Source organism: Abramis brama (genome assembly GCF_963993115.1).
Source record: "Abramis brama genome assembly, chromosome: 13".
Lineage (NCBI taxonomy): Eukaryota > Metazoa > Chordata > Actinopteri > Cypriniformes > Leuciscidae > Abramis > Abramis brama.
In genome coordinates, this window is record NC_139975.1 from 33502226 (window position 1) to 33519523 (window position 17298).

Below are 17298 nucleotides of genomic sequence, written 5' to 3' on the forward strand. Positions count from 1 at the left end.
AATCACGTTTGAGATTTGTGCTGGCTACTGTATACAGGCCACCAGGGCACCATACAGACTTTATCAAAGAATTTGCGGACTTTCTATCAGAGTTAGTACTGGTTGCAGATAAAGTCCTAATTGTTGGTGCTTTTAATATACATGTAGATAACAAAAAAGATGCATTGGGATTGGCATTTAAAGAAATTATTAACTCTATTAGAGTTAGACAACACATGTCAGGACCTACTCATTGTCGTAATCATACCCTTGATCTAATATTATCACACGGAATTAATGTTGATGCCATTGAAATTCTGCAGCAGAGCGATGACATCTCAGCTCAGGTGAAAAGGAAATATACGTAAATTGTGCTTATTTTGATATACTTAATGTATTTTAAGTGTACTGTATTAAGTGTGTATTAAATGTGTTATTTTGAAACAACTTCAAGTATACTAAGTGTACTTTTATATGTATTTAAGTCCAATTTGAAGGTAATAGTAATATATTTTAATATACTTGTGTTAAAATGGAACCATTTTAAGTACATTTAGTGTAATTTAATAGCACTTCTTTAAATTGTATTTTTAATACACTTTAAAGCTGTTTTACAACTACAGCTGAAGTATGTGTTTAGCATACATCTGTTTTTGGTCGAAGTCCATAGTAATCGATTGTCGAGTTCACGCGCGTGATCATAGGTACTAAACCAATGCGCGTCAACTCGACAATCGATTACTATGGACTTCGACCGAAAACCGGATGTAAATACAGGTATGAGCGCTGGCTGAAATAACATAATTTTAATTTATATCTTTCACATCTACTGCAGTCAGATTCACACGCGTTCACTCCGAAGGAATCACTCACATGACCTGTGCACTTGTAATGACACATCAAGGATGTTAAGAGGCTAAAAGCAGGTTTAAAACGTGCCCCATTGAAGTCAACAGGGTGCAAATTTTAAAAAGAGGATAACACGGTGTAGGCAACACCGATTTTTGTCGTTGTTCTCTGTACTGACAGCACTCCAAATTTACAAAAAATGAGCTCAATGTTAAAATTTACCAGAGTTCTCCTTTAAAGGAGTAGTTCACTTTAAAATGAAAATTCTGTCATCATATACTCACCCTCATGTTGTTTCAAACCTGTATGAATTTCTTTCTTCTGCTGAACACAAAGGAAGATATTTAGAAGAATGTCAGTAACCATAGTATATTTTTTTCCTACTATGGAAGTCAATGGGACCCAAAAACTGCCTGGTTACTGACATTCTTCTAAATATCTTCCTTTGTGTTCAGCAGAAGAAAGAAATTCATACAGGTTTGAAACAACATGAGGGTGAGTATATGATGACAGAATTTTCATTTTAAAGTGAACTACTCCTTTAATGTGTTCCCAGTATATTTTAAATATAACATCAGCTTATTAATAATATATTAGTAGAACACTATAAGAGCCACTATTAGTATATTAAAAAGACATTTTTACAAAAACCATTCAGTATGAAAATAATATATTTTAATGTATTAAAAATACAGTGAAAAATTATCATTCAGTAAAACACACAGTAAAAAAAAATTGTATAAAACACACACACACACACAAGAACGTCATTCTCTAGCAACGAAAACCAGTAAACTAATCAAGGATCTTGCCAGGACGTTGCCAGTTTTAATATACAAAAGTTGGTGTTTTGAGGTGTAAACGACATGTCAGATAGTTGTTGTGCGATTGGATGCACTAACCGCGTTTGTTGCCCGCCAGATATCACGTGACTGCAAAGTATCAATAAATGTAATGGTGGTCGACAAATATGCAACACCTTACCTAGGACAACGACATGTTCTCCTGAAAAAAAAAGAATATATTTTTAAACACACAAAACACTTGCACACATTCGGTCACAGTCATGTCAAACTTGTAGAATAGGTTTAGCACAAAAACCCACAAATGCAAATCTCCTACCCTACATGCATGTTTGGGTAGGGTCCAACTGACATTGAGAAGTAGCTCATCTTATCTTACCCATTCCAAAATAACTCCAGTCCCCCGAGGTTTCAGGCTCACCCGAAATGGCGGTTCACCGCGGCGTGCTACACCGTACTGTCCACATAGTTGCACTTCTGTAGTGGCAGCATCAAGTACATGGCGAGCCTATAGAGGTTGTTTTTGTCTGTGATGTTGGCACCTCGTTGAGAACTCGTTCTTGATCAGGAATGTATTGTGATTCCAGGTCAGGAGGATTGGGTGTGGCTACATCAAGCACGGCTTCATCTAAGCTTATTTGAGCAAGATTGTTTGTGTTGACACGACCAGTACTGTGTATAGAAACAGAGTATATGGACATTGATTACCTACGCAACACAAACCAGAACACCATTTATCCTCCAAAAAGGTTGTATTCAAGTGACATTGAAAGTAATGTATAGTTGTGAGATTGAACACAGCATTAGTTGAACCCAAAATGTAACTACTAAGTGAAATGTACTGTAGCTGAAGAAAAGGAACAAAATCCTCATCCGAGCTGTGCCCATCCTTCCAGTCCTTGTGAGAAGAATCCAGCCAACAATCACCCATTTCGATGCTGTACAAGAGGTACACAGATGAACATCAGACTGGAGGGACATGTCAGTGGACGGAAATTAACCAGTACAGCACAATACTTACAAGCTGTTCCTCAAGTCATTGGCATCCCCCTCATCTGGAGAGTCATGTTCTTCCACAATGCTCAGAGAATGCATGCTATAATCAGAGTCTAATTAATTAACTTCACGCGGGCGGCGAGAGACCCGACACAAACCTGAGGCGGCAAAAAAGACACCAAACAAAACGGAGTGGAGTGTGGGAGCATTTCAAATTTGAGGCGAAAGGAGGACGAAAAGTGCCACCATTGCGCATATGCTTCAGTTATTTTGTTGTGTACAACAATATGTTGTCAACGTTTGTCCACATTCCTCTCCTACGACGACACAACGTTTCGTCGGGTCATCCGTCAATTTGCAGATGCGCGTGTGTTTCTCTCGTCATTAAACCGCGGAGATGTTGCCTAATGCCTCAGAAAATCCGACCTGCCTGTTTACATGACAGCAGTGGTGGACGAAGTACACATACCATGTACTTGAGTTAAAGTAAAGATACTCAAGGTAAAATATTACTCAAGTAAAAGTAGAAGTGCTGCCTTTAAACATTCACTTGAGTAAAAGTACAAAAGTATTTGCCTTCAAATGTACTTAAGTATCCAAGTACTATGATTTTTTTATTGCTATAATGTCCTATTATAATTTTTGTCACAAGACTCTTGCTTAACTCAGTCTACGTGAAGACTCACTCTTGGCACATCAATCTATTAATAAAATGACATTAATTAGTCTATATATATATATATTAAAACTGAAATTGAATGAAATTAAACACAAAAAATGTATTCAATTCAAATATATATATATATATATATATATATATATATATATATTTGAATTGAATACATTTTTGTGTGTTTAATTTTGGACTGGGGACTGATCCCATAAGGTATAATACATTTACAGTATTTACTGTACATATATTTCACGAGCGTCTATGGTCATAATTATAAACATCCTAATGTTATGATACATTCACATAAACCTGCACAATGCCATTGAATATATATATACACACTACATTATGGGAGCAGCCAATTTCCCTACAAAATTAAACACCAAAACGTATTAATGCAGTGTTTCTGCTGCTACTCAGAAAAAAAAAAATGCTATTATATGCAAGTAATTTTAGTGTCAACGTAATAAGCAATGTTCATTATGCGTCAGTATTTACCGATAATTGCTGCAATAATAGCTGCTGCTCTCTGCCCCGCTTAAAATTATTGGCAACACAAATTGTTTGGAACTATTGAGAGCTACACGAATCAAGTGACCGCGCGGCGGCGAGATCACAGTAGGCTTGTTCGACTTGAAACGGCACACTGCACAGACCAATCAGTGAATGACATTAAAATACTGCAAGAGCGATTAGAGAGTAGACGGCTCTGTATGCTTTTCAATCGCTCTCGCGATTTCGCTCTATACTTTGATGTCATAAACTGATCGGTCTGTGCAGCGCCGGTTCAAGTCGAACAAGCCGTGTGTGTTGCAACCTCTTATATACTGTCTATGGTCGCAACTCTCATATTTAACGGCTCTGGTTCGCGCTTAGTAGATACCACCAAGGCAAGTTCAAAACAAAGCGCGCACGTTGTAGGCTACTGTGATTGGTGGCTCGTTTGACCAGTTAAGTTTTTATCCACTCATAAATAAAAAGGAACGACTGATTTTGAAAATGTAGTAGAGTAAAAAGTAAGATATTTGACTTTGAAATGTAGTGGAGTTAAAGTAAAAGTCTTCCCAAATTTAAATACTTCAGTAAAGTACAGATACGCAAAAAAGCTACTTAAGTACAGTAACGAATTACATTTACTTCGTTACTGTCCACCACTGCATGACAGTCGCATTTGCAGATATCTGATTTATTTCCACATGAATGAGGCCTGAAACCGATCTCGATGTATCCGAATGCATGCGTTTTTTTCCTGTTTACACTGTCATAGAACACATCGGGTCTGTCACATGTGAGCCAAAAATCGGAATTTGGTCACATTTCACTGACAGTGTAAACGAGGGACGCCCTCTAATTTTACTGTCACCTTCCTCAGGGATGATTTAAGATGTGTTCAGTTCTATATTTGAAGTTTCCAGGCCTAGTAATCTTACTGTTACCTTTCTCAGACCAATGGGGATTATAAGTGCTGCTGCTGCTAATGTTTAAAGTTTTTAAAAAAAAAAGAAGTTTACCAGATAGATTATTATATGTAGGCTTAATATTGTAGGCTAAGCCTACCCATGTAGATTTTTATTTAAAATTTATTTTATGTTGCTTAATGTTTCACATGCAACAGGTGAGCCAGTGCACAATTATTTTTTATGTATTTTAATTTTCTGTAGATAATTTATTTTGTTAAACTACATAAATGCCATTATCTGTACCGTATCCCAACTGTTACAATAAAACATCAATTGAGCAATATAACATGCATTTTTATTCAGTAGCCTATAAGCAATATTTAGCTTTTTATGTTAAAGACACTATTGATACCGTGAGAAATTTACATTCTCAGGAAAATAGCCGCTTATCAGTTAATCGTTAATCGATCGATAAGGTCAATCAATTAATGATTAATGAATTAGTTAATTTGCATCCCTAGTTCCAATGAAAGACACTACATCACAATTTCATAGGGAAATCAATTTCACCTGGATTCCAAAACATCAACCTCTTCTGTCTCTGTGACCAATGGCTGGACACCAGGTACAGGGAAATCTTCATCCCTAATTGAAAAGATAAATGGTTAGTTTACAATGTGCTATGTCTTTGGTGGTCTTTTGTGACCCTTGCTGCTGGGTGTAGACATGTAGACTTGCTGATGCTGGTAACTAGAATAAAAGGGCAAGATCAGTATGTTCTCTGTAACAGAAGTAGCACTGAACAAGGGTAATCAGGGTGAATTTAGGTATGAATTCCTGTGTTCCATAACTCGGCATGATGTAATTTAATTGACTAGTAAAAAGCACAATTCCAAGTAAAGGTACAGTTGGGAAGTTCACTGTTGGCCAGCTAAAGTTTGCATAAGCACAGTACACATGCCATACGAAACCTGAACCTGACAAAGGAATGTGTGATAAATACACATCACAACACCTGAGTTCAGCTGGTAAACTTCACTGTTAGCAATTGATGTAATTTCTACAGTAAATCTTACAACAATGTATTGTATTTGTGTTTTTACTGTAAGTGGCAATGCATCATGGGAAATTAATGGACAGTCCTGTATTATTATTGTAACTACACTGTACACGCGGAGTTTTACAATGGTTTTACAGCCACCGCGTTGCATCATGGAATCGCCGCGGTCTGAAATTTGAATTTTTAGGCGGTTAGTTCTAAACGAACATTCTGGGACTAAGCCATCATTCAAGAAGAAGAAGAAGAAGAAGAAGAAGAAGAAAGAAGCAAACATTCTGGGACGAAGGTAAGTTAACTTCATGTTTTGTAACTTACTGTTACCCTTACGTATATTTATATCATAGATAAAACGTTATTAGTTCTGCTTATCTGAGTGGATGGTGACGGTTTCGTCTGCTTTGATTAGCTAACATAAAGTCAGCTGTCCCCTTGTGATTTAGCTAAATTTGAAATAATGCATGGGCAGAAATAGGTGCTTTTATGATAAGGTAGCTAACGTTATTAACGCGTCTCTTCCTCCATCAGTCCATTGAAATCAGGCATGTAGCCTACTGGTAGTGCTAACGTTATTTGCTACGTCAACATGGTTCTTTCACTGTTTGGATGGATTGGCTAGCTAGCTCGACTGTCATTTAGGGCTGTCAACGCATATTCTAAATTCGAATATATATTCGAATAGTTTTTAAAACAGAATTTCAAAGGTGAAAATTAATATTCAAATGTGGAAAAAATGAAAAGTGAAAAAATGTGGCTGTCAGCTTTCCGAATGAGCGCGCTGCCTGGGATATTGCATGAATAAGTTAGATAGTGCTAATGTTACAGCACTTTCTTGCACTGCAGGCTCCCACTGGTTTGATTATTTACCGTTTCATGTCAAGGAAAAGTTCCATGTTTAACGTTAAGTTACCACAGCACAGCTCGCTCAGGATCGTTCAATGTCGGTTCTATATACTGTAAAACTTCAATTAATGTTAATCATATTTGTTTCAATCACTGAATGAAGCCTGCTATATTTGGGACAAGAGTCGCGACCTTAAATTGCTTGCACAAAACTCTTGATCAGCACTCAACATTTGTTTATTGTTGTTGTTCGTTTAACGTTAAACCGTTACGCGCAGAGAGCGGTGAGCGTGAGGGCGAGAGAGAGAAAGAGTGCCCGCGAGACGAGAGTGCGGTCTGCTCTCCGGTCTTGGCCATTAACTTCGATATCCTTGTTCGAATATATGTGTTTTTTTAGAGGGAATAATCGAACGTCATTTTAGAGCAATTTTTTAGCTAGATTAGGTGTCAAATCTTAACCTTAACTGCGCACTTGCATCTGCGCACGTGCACTGTCCGGTGTTCTGTGGACAGTTTTTTATTGCGCTCTTGACTTCTGAGAAGAACGTCACGTCTGCCTCCTGTCAGTGAGTTGGTTATGAGCCGTAAAAAGGTAGCTTGTATGTTTACTATCTTCTTATAACTGTTAAAGTATATATCAAGAACATATTTTATAACATTATCGCATATATTTCTATCTTTTTTGTTTTTGTTTTGCCGAACATTTTTCAGACAACCACCACGTGTTGTGAGGGTGAGCTCGACCAGCAGCCAACTAACGTTAGCTAGCTGCTAGCAAGCTTCACACAGCAACAGTTCAAAATGTTTATTTGCAAGTTTAGCACATGTGGTAAGGAATTTAATAGAGTTTGTGAGTTTACTCAGCACATTAAGTTGCATAGTAATAGTGCTAATTACAGATATCAGTGTGGTGTCCCTGAATGCTCCAGACAGTATGTTAAAATTCCTGTACTTAAAGCTCACATATACAGAGACCACAAACCAGATGTGCCTTTGAGGAACAGTCAGCGACCATGTACTCCTATACAATGTGACTTTTGTGCAGTAAGGTGTGAAACATCATCTTTACTAGTTTGTCACTTGAGGTCGCATTTGCGTGAAGGGTTACACATTGAATGCCCATTTAGAGGATGTGATAGAAGGTTCTCTGTTTTGTCGAGTTTTGCATCCCATCTTTCTAAGAAGCACCGCAATGACAGTGTTGAACATGTAGAAAACCCTTTTAATGTAGAAAGACCTGTTGCCAGTGAATCAGTGAGTGAGTGTGAACCATCTAACGTTAATTATTCTGATGATGAGCAAGAAGTGCCTGTTGCAGTTGATGAATCCCTCTTTCTTCAGAATATCACACTTTTCTATCTAAAACTTCAGGCTAAACTACTATTGCCGGCTACTACAATACAAACTATTATTGAGGGATATCAAGATGTCCATCATGTCAGTCTGACAAATCTGCTTAATACCTTGAGTGAGAAACTAACTGTCCTTGGAATCCCAGAGGCCACAATTAGTAACATTATGAATGAAATGAGAAAAGACGATCTCCTCACAACCTGTAACAGTGGGCCTTTGAGCACAGACCAGAAAAGAAAGACGGCTTTTAAAAAACATTTTAATTATGTTGAGCCGGTGCCTCAGTTATTAGGTATCAATGAGAAAGGTAAGGAATCGTTTGCCCAGTATGTGCCTATTAAAGAAACATTGGCTGCACTTTTTAAAAGCAAGTCCATGCAGGAACAGTATGCAGCAACACGTTCCCAACCATCATCAGAGGGTATTTTCCAGGATATAAATGATGGGAAGGGAGCTCAGTGCAACCCTTTATTTAAAGCGGAGCCATCTTCTCTTGGTCTTATACTTTATCAGGATGCATTTGAAGTGGTTAATCCACTTGGTTCTTCTAAAAAGAAACACAAGATTCTAGCAGTTTATCTCACTTTAACAGATATTTTGCCTCATAACAGATCATCCATAGATCAAATGCAGCTTGTTCTCTTGTGTAAGGAGCAGGACTTCAAATATTTTGGGATGGACAAGGTATTTGAGCCCCTCATTAAAGACCTGAAAGCTCTTGAGGAAACTGGCATCGAGATAAATAATGGACAAATTGTCAGAGGTCGACTGTGTGCTATTTCGGGTGACAATTTAGGGTCTCACTGTATTGGCGGATTTGTTGAGAACTTTAGTGTGAGCCATTAATTCTGCAGGTATTGTGATATAAAAAGATCAAGTTTTGAGAGCTCTCCATTATTATGTGGCAACAAGCGTACAGAACAGTCTTTTCTGAATCATCAACAAGAATTAGAAAACACTGGTACCAATTCTGAATGTGGTATCAAATCAAACTCTCCTTTTAACCAACTGTCCTTCTTTCATGTTTGCCAGCCTGGATTACCCCCATGTCTTGGCCATGATCTGTTTGAAGGCATTGTTTCCTGTGACCTTAGTTTGTTGATTGGTTATCTAGTTGAGGAGAAACATTTCAACTATACACAACTCAACAGGTGCAAAGATCAGTTCAACTATCAGGGAAATGATGCCCAGGACAAACCAGCCGATGTTTCACCAGGTAGCAGAAGACTTAGTGGACATGCAGTCCAGAACTGGTGCTTTCTGCGTTTGCTCCCTCTCCTGATAGGAGATAGGATTAGGAATCCATGTGAGAATGCTGCCTGGCAACTTGTGCTGCAGCTCAGAGAAATTGTAGAGCTCATTTGTGCACCAGCAATCACTACAGATCAGGTTGCTTATCTTAAAATACTCATTGAGGAGTATATCTACTTTCGAAGGCAGCTCTTTCCCAATGAGCCCCTGAAGCCCAAACACCACTATTTACTTCATTATCCAGAGCTCATTACCCACTTTGGTCCCCTTATTCGCCTTTGGACTCTCAGGTTTGAGAGTAAGCACACATTCTTCAAAAAATGTGCTAGGAAGTTACATAATTTCAAGAACATCTGCAAGACAGTCGCAGAGAGACACCAGCTCTTCCAGGCATACTTGAGTGCAGGTGAAATATTTCAGCCGAGTGTGTTACTGGATAAAGAGATGACATTCTATGTAAATGACTACAGCGACAAAATCCGAGAGGCTGTTGTTGGTTTGCATTTTGAATCTAAAGATACAGTAGCATCTTACACAGTGACGGTGAAGGGCACATCATACAAAAAGGGCATGTTTATTTTGCTGGGGAAAACTGAAGAAGAGTTGGAGGTTGGCAAGATAGAGCTGGTCATTGTGCACAATGGCTCTGTGTCGTTTGTCACAGAAAAATATTGTTTTGTTAAGTTGAGGGACATTGGGGTCTATAGTGTTTTGGGGACACCTCAAGAGCAGTTTGTTTGCATGAGGCATGATGATCTACTGGATTATTATCCTTTGCCAGCCTACACAATGTGTGACATTACAATGATCTGTCTCCATCACTCCTTTGCAGAGACATGGCTGCAGCACAGGAGGAGCTCAGGAGGGCTGTCTTGGCAGTACTTCCGGACCTCCCCGCAGACACACTAACTACCTTGATGGCAGGCCTGGAGGAACTTGGTGTGGAGAACAAGGAGGACATGAGCCTTCTAAGTGAAGAAAATCTTCTGCCCTTTCTCCGTGTGGTCCAGTCTAGAAAGCTTCTCCGTGCCTTTTCATCTCAAGGTAACCGTAGGTTGGGTGGTTCGGGTTCTGGGATGGGGGTGGTCGTCTGCATGGAGTGACACAAGGCACTTTTATCCTTCATCCTATTTAATGATTTAACTGTTTTCAATTCTAAGTATATTAGGCTACACATCGAAATGTTCACAATTGAACTTGTAAACCTAGGGTGCGTTTGTAAATTCACTCCGAGCACGCTCTGCTACACTCTTGACGGTTCGGAAACTGCACTCAGAGTTAATTTATGAACGCACCCCTAATCTCTTAACTATGCGATCTCTAGACTACTTTTTATGGTGCCACTCCCATCATTGCTCCACCATCATAGCCTCTCTGCCATAGCCACCCCATCATACCCGGTAAAAATGTATTGATTATGTAGCCTTACTAGCCTATTTCATGAACTATGCCCTGAGTGTGCTTTTGTTATGTAGCTTAATGTGTTCTAATATGATTGTGATGATGGTGTGATTTTTATTTTTTATTTTTTTTATTTTTTTTATACGGTATGATTGTGGCGTGATGTATTAACTGATGTGTTTGGCAGATTGTGAAATCCACTTTCGTTTTGTGCCCTAAAAGTTGCAACATCGATGGCCAAATGGAATTCCCACCCTGGTCACCAATCACATTTTTTTTGAAGCGTGACATGATGTGACCTTGGCTGTCAGGTGGCTTTCTACAGTTGTTTTTTGGGGCTACCACGACAAAAAGTTTGAAATAAATGAAAAATGAATGGTTTTATTTTATAGAAAATATGATTGGTGTTTAAATACACCATAATATGTCTGGATCATAGGGGTCTAATGGTAAATATTTTTTCAGGTTCCTTCTCAGCCCTGTCTCCTCTTGGCTCTCCACAACTCTCCTCAACCCTGTCCCCTGCAGGAAGTCCACAACTCTCCTCACCTGAGACACCCCGAACGTCCAACCCAATGCCCTCACCACGCACACCATGGCCTGTACATTTTAAGGTGGGGCGGGTCTTGGCGATTCCTAAAATATATTTCTATTTTACTCGATAGGGATGCACCGATGGCAAAATTCTGTGCTGATGCCGATGTTCAAAATAGCAATGTGGCCGATGGCAATGGCCGATGTTTGTTTTTTCTCAGATTTTGTTATACTTTAAAAATAAAAATTAAAACAATAATAAATGGAATAGAATGGGCTGGGTAGGCTACGCTTTGTACATTATTGGTATGACGTAAACATTAGCCACTGTCTTCGGTGAATGCCACTTTGTTGGACCAATTCGCCTTATTCACGTCGTGGCCATGTTAACCTCAGCCTCGTTTTCGTTTTCTAAGTGATGCAGCAAGAAGCCTGTCTATGATCAGGAATTTCTAGGTGCGTTTGTGTAGGATGCCGGGGCCGTAAGGAACATATGATCAACTCTCCTAGGTATGCTTTTGTGGACAGTTAATGCTTCACTTAGGCCCATTTCCCCCATATCACAAAATATTAAATATTACATTTATTGCAGATGGACTGCAACTCAACCTGCTTACACAGCGAGGTGTAATGTTGGTGACGTATACCTAGCCTACATCAGAGAGAGAGAGAGATTAAAATACTGAGCAACAGGGTTCTGTAAAAGCATCTATTGCAGGCTATATTTTGGATCACAAACATAACGCAGAACTTAGCCTAAGGTACCCCATTTCCCTGTGAGTTAATTTCTTGATTTGTACTATTGTTGGGAGTGAGGAGGATTAGATAAAAATTCATATAGCCTACTATTCTAATCGCGTTCAGGCATCTCAATTCTCTTTGAAATATCCTGGAAAAAAAAACATCTTTGGAGCCACTTAACTCGCTACGTACGATCGTTTTTGACAGGCCACTTAGTGGAACTCTCAACAACTGGCTACAAACAGGCCTCTTAGATGTCTTAGATTACATTTAGATCTTAGAATTAGATCACTACTTCGTTTGAGTCTGATGCTGAAATTGACTATAAATGCACCCTTAAAAGCTTATATCCTTGTATCCTTCTCTCTTTTTTCGCCATTTTCTGTTTGCATCCTTGAAGGTTAACTGGGAGAAGATGACGCCAGAGATCCAGTCAGCCATTGCAAAATCTACTAGACCGAATCCTGCTGCCAGAAGAGCGATGGTCAGAGAGGTTGTCGATCAAATGAGGGTGCACAATGCAAATCCAAATAGAGGGATCTGTTTGAAAGTTGTAAACGATATAATACAGAAGTACCCCACATGTTTTGTGGATGTGGATGATGATGAAAATACAGCTGGGGCATCGCTCATCCAGCAAGTAAAAACCAGAATCGAGCACGTCAACTGAAACAACACATTGGCACGGTTAAGGAAGAATAAGCACAGCAATCGCCAGGCGAGGACAAATGGAAGAGGTCCTGTTGATCAGTATGGATGTGTCCGATGGGCACCTCAAGAACTCCCTTCAGGGGAGACTGATGAAACCTTACAAGAGATGAAAACTCAGATGCAGCAGCTATATGCCCAGGTAGGAATAGTGGAAATTATATTTAGGCATCCTTAGGCACAAACCTATATTTTATTTTTGAGTATTGATGCATCCAAATTTTGACTCCCCCCTCCCCTAGGAAGGAATATCAGGCGTGGAGAGAGGAGCGCTTCAGAGATGGCTTCAGAGAACCTACATTCTCCAGCGTTGTGAACTTAATGCTGACCCTCCACACAGCATCTCAAAAATGAAGGATGACTGGCCCTTTCTCTTCTCCTTGAAGGGCCTGTTCTTGCATTTCAGTGAGCTGACCGGAATTCCTATCCAGGAGAAGCTGCCAGCTGCCATAGACAACAGGAGTCAGAACATCATAGAGTACTTCCAACAGCAGAAGACACCAGGAGTGGGGAAGGTTCTGGAAGCCTACAATGAAGAGAGTGGCAACAAAGCTATCTGCACCATCATGTGCCTGCTTGCTCACTTCAAGGAGGGGGATGGTATCTTCCTTACGGCTGATGTGAGTATAACTTGCAGTGCATATACATAAATTAACCATTCCCTCACTCCCTCCCTCCAATCTCTGTCCTGCTATTTTGTAATTGTTAATTACCAGAAATCAGTTACCAGCCCCATCCTTTGCAATGAACACACTTTGCAAAAGTTATTCTAATATTCCATAGACTCTGAACAGCCCGAGTATCAGACCAAAGCTAGCGCTTCAGTCTGACACCCGTCTCATTCAAAGCGTTTACAAAGGGGGAGGGCTTTAGATACCTTTTCAAAAGAAAACTTGTCCCATTTCCAAAACGTCGCCCCTTCTAAAAAAGCTCTCCATGCAGAATACTGGTCTGGTTTCAGAGCAGTTATTCGAGTAAACCGTCTGTTTTTTACTAAAACTGCCTCAATCTATATTCTCCGTTCTTCGATGCAGTCAGCGCACAGGCAGACATTGCTTGAAAATGGGCCCCCAGCTAATTGGTTCATCACGTTTAGTCCCATCCACCCCCAGCGCTCATTGGGCTAACATTCTTCCGATCTGGCTGTACTCGTTGCTCTGAATGGGGAATGTAGACCCAAGACGGAGCCTACCCAGCGAAGTGGGCAGAGTCCATGGTCTGTTCCATGGTCCATGGTCTGAACGCACCAGTTTGCACACTTCTGAGAAAACTGCTGGATTTCGAATTGGTGGGGAGGGGACATTAGTGGGCAGGGGACATTAGTGGACAGAGGACATTAGTGGGCAGGGGACATTAGTGGGCAGAGGACATTAGTGGGCAGAGGACATTAGTGGGCAGGGGACATTAGTGGGCAGAGGACATTAGTGGGCAGAGGACATTAGTGGACAGGGGACATTAGAGGACATTAGTGGGCAGGGGACATTAGAGGACATTAGTGGGCAGGGGGCATTAGAGGACATTAGTGGGCAGGGGACATTAGAGGACATTAGTGGGCAGGGGACATTAGAGGACATTGGGCAGGGGACATTAGAGGACATTAGTGAGCAGGGGACATTAGAGGACAGTATGTTTGACAACTCATGTTCAACCAGTTTGGTATAATAATAGATTGTTTGTTTGTGCATTGTGCACTCTCTCTCTCATCAGTTTTAAGAGAAAATAAAATATATATTAAAAAAAAATACTAAGTGTTTTGTTTTTCTTTACAGAAGTCTGAAAGAGGACATTTATCCAAGTTACAACATTTAATTGTAATATTTACAATATTCTGTCCTGTGAAATTACAGGAAATTCTATTAAGTACAGTACCTTGTTGTAGTTATTTTACAATAACAGTCCTGTATGCTGTTTACAGTAAATTTACGGCAACTATTAGCCAGGAATTTCCTGTAAAATTACAAGAAATTTCTAACAGTGTTGCTCATGAGAGAAGCTGGGCAATAGAACATAACGCAAAAACACGTAAGAGAAACGAGTGTTTGTTATCAAGTCTGCTAACAGCTCTGCTAAACGATAGCTAGCTAGACATATGTGGAAATTAGTGGACTGGTCTTATTATCAACAATGGATGAATGAACAACTTCATGAAAAATGACATACAAGAAGCAAGGGCAACAACATACAACATAGAACACAAGCAAGTTTACAAATAAGACATTTACTTACTAGTCCATCAACAAGAACGCCAGGTCAGCATCTCTGTTGCATCCTTTGCTGTTTTTTTGCTCTCGCCAACGAGTGAAAGCCTGACCTCTTGTCCGGTTCCCCACGCTGTCACTTTCTCGTTTCCTTTTTCTTGACTCTTCCGACCGCGCTTTCTTCGTTTTCTTCTGCCATTATTCACGTCTGAAATGCATGCTAGTGTCTTCCATAGATGCTGCTTCATACGTTGTTGATGTATGTGATGTTGTGCCGTAACAAGTCGTGATTCTCGTGAGATTTGTTGGGACGCCACCTCTCAAACTTGCATTGCTGGTTTTGCCAGCGGCTCAGTCCATGAGACTGTAGGGTGTCCCATTTGTCATTTTAGGTTTCAGAAGGTTGCTCCTAAATTTCCCCTTTGCGTTCGGTATGTCCCTGAGAAGCGTCTCGCTGCAGCCTGAAGTGTGTGTGTGTGAGTCTTGGTGTGTATGTACCTGTATTTATTTACTTCTATTCATTATAGTTTTATTTGTAAAACAAACAGGAAAAATTTCCACATCCACAATACAAAATGTTTTCTTCATAGTTTTGAGTTACTAGTATATGCAATGGAACAGATTGTAGTCGTGTATTTAATATATTGATTCATTTATTCATCTATCCATTCATTCATTAATTCATTTTTGCTTCTAAGATTAATGCGTTGGTCGGTTGTGAAACATTTTGCGACAACACTTTCCCTCACTTTCACCAACAGAGGTCCTCGACCAGCAATGATTTGAAAAGCTTTGAATAATGAACCTTTTTCTGATACAAATGTGTTGGAAGCTTCGCTGGTTCAGAAAGCTTGACTTCACCATCACAAGGTGATCCGGTAAAAGAATAATCAGAGGAGGCATGTATACCATAGTAAGCTCTCTGACATCCAAGTTGAGACTAGACAATGAGTGCAACTGAAGATTGTGCTTTTATACTGAGTGATAGATGAGGGAATGAGCTGCAGGTGCAGATCATCATTGAGTGTGTGCAGGTGAGAACCAGGAGGGATTCTGGGAAATGTAGTGCTAAGGTGACTGTGCTGGTGACTGGAGATCGTGACATAACAAACACACACTGTAAGAAAAAAATCCATAGAAAAACAGAAAAGGTGGGTTAGGGTTAGGCTTAGGGTTAGGGTTAGGGTTAGAGACTTCTCTTAGAGCGCAGGGCATATATAATAACGTTAGAGCAAACTAAATAAAGAGCAAATGATCCACATTAAGTGAGCCTCTGATGGACACTAGCTACTTCATGGGAGTGAAGTCATGATTAAGTGTTGTAGGTCACATGACAGTGCAGATTGTAAATCAAGTCATATTTATTTATATAACGCTTTATACGTGTTGTTTCAAAGCAGCTTCACAGTGATAGACAGGAGAATTATGCACTGTTGTTCAGCTGAAGTCAGTTCAGTGGTGATTCAGTTCCATTGTAAAGATCATCACTTATTAAATTAGTTAATTTAATCTATAAAGAAGTTCTGCAAAAAATCTTCCAGCTCAGTTCAGTTCTCATACAGCAGTGTCAGTACAGTCAGTACATTGCACACATACTCATTCATAGATACTATATAAAAAAACACTTTTTAAACAGTCAACTTTTTTACCTACTCTCAGAGGTGTCATTCAAACCGAAGGTTCAGATTTTTGAGACAAATTCATTTTAAATGCAACTTTCAAAAGATACAATTAAATATTTTTACATTTTCTATGATTATTGTACAGTTCGCGTTCGCGTATCTACGAAGTGATACAATTCTGTATCAAAAATGTTAAGGCCAGACAAGTAGTTTTTTAAGGCTTGGTTTGTAGGGAATTACAAAATATATTCAAACGCGCATACCAATAGACTGAACTCATAATACGCATGTGCACGCCATCAGCATTCTCACAGGTTTCGCGTTTAAAGACTGTGTAGAGTTTTCTGTTAAAACGGTGTCGTGTTAGCGGCCCCTAACGCCCTGTCCCAAATGACGCACATCATGAGAACTTTCGGTCTCGTGGACTTAAATTGCGCATGCTTGCTAAGTCTACGAGTCTGTAGGCCGTCCCGTTCAGCATTTTAACGTTCTGAAGTGTGCTAAGCAGCGCCCCCTTTGTACCGTTGAAGTGGTCTTCCGCAAAGCCCGCATCGATGCAGGCTCCACACACTTTAACTACCCAGGAATCCTTGTGAAAGGCCAATCAGACAATGGATGGGAGGAGATTTCGCTCACGGACAATTGTTAACATGGTTGAGCCTAACCCTAACCCTAACCCTAACCTAGATGTACATTTTACCAGTTGTTACCTACAGTTTATACAAACATTATGGTCATCGAGCAGTGGTTGATGTCTCAAACATAATAATAGCGCGTTGAATAATGATTCATTAAATAAATAGAACCGAATGTAAGGGCTTTACTAAGTCATATGTAAACATAGTATGAATATTGAAACCTGTAAATTCATCAGAAACTCGTGCACATTT